Here is a 1057-nt window from a genome sequence, read left to right as displayed (position 1 = left end):
CGAGCTCAAGAGCGATGTCATCAAATGCGTGAGTAGTTGATGCACGTGTTACTCCTACAGGGGAAATAAGATGTAAAAATACGCAGCGGTTGCGCGCAGCTGGACGATCAGATGGAGTAAAAAAAAAAAAAGTGCAGCATGATAGTTGTTCAAGTCACCCTTTGGAGAGAAAAAAAGTTTATTGTGTTTATTTTGTTAAGTACGGAAGCCGAGAGCGGTCATGGCCGCACATTTTTTTTAAACGCCGTTTTCGGCTTCCGTAGTTTAGGGTTGTTTTTCCTGTTAGTAATGATCATGTGCTTTTCTTGGTCATCTTTTCTTCACATATATTTGTTTAATTCAACTTGTTCTTCAGTCTGTCTTCCACTATGTGCTGTATTCTGACCTTTGTGTGTCTCTTTCAGGAGGGTCAGAGGTGCTGCTTCTTGCGTCTGCTGCGTTTCTACATGGAGAGAGTGTTCAGCCACTACACTGGGAAATTTGGAGAGTATATTTTGCTCAAATTGAAGAAAATTTTACTCTAAAAAAGACTACATTTGGTCACAGTCTTAACAGAGTAAAAAAAAATTGTCTGAGAGCAGAGTAGACTGTAAACTGTGACTTGTGAAGTGCTATTAAATTTTAAAGTGCTATTAAGACTAATAAATAAATGTAATAATAATAATAGATGCTTCTTTTCATTTTATTTCACAAGATGCCATTCATTAGGAATGATCCGTGGAGAACTAAATGTGTGAAATCTTCCAGTAACGCACTAAACATGTGGAACCTAAAAGCCTAAACATGAAACGTGACCCATTTACATCACTTACCAGCAGCAACCCTGCAGTATCTTAACTTTCCGTAACTGTAACTAGCCAGCCTCACCCACATGCCATATGCACGCTTGCACAAACACATACGTCAACCCAGTCTCATGGCAATTTCGTGGCTATTTCACGAATTGCCCAACTTATGGTAAATGAGAGGCCATGGAGTAACTACTATATATCTTAATCCATTTTTATCCTTGATTTTCTCTTCAGCTTCTCTCTTAAGCCCCCTTGTGTGATGTCGT

The sequence above is a fragment of the Stegastes partitus genome, unplaced genomic scaffold (genome assembly GCF_000690725.1).
Source record: "Stegastes partitus isolate 25-593 unplaced genomic scaffold, Stegastes_partitus-1.0.2 Scaffold758, whole genome shotgun sequence".
NCBI lineage: Eukaryota > Metazoa > Chordata > Actinopteri > Pomacentridae > Stegastes > Stegastes partitus.
Note: the sequence above shows the minus strand (reverse complement) of the source record.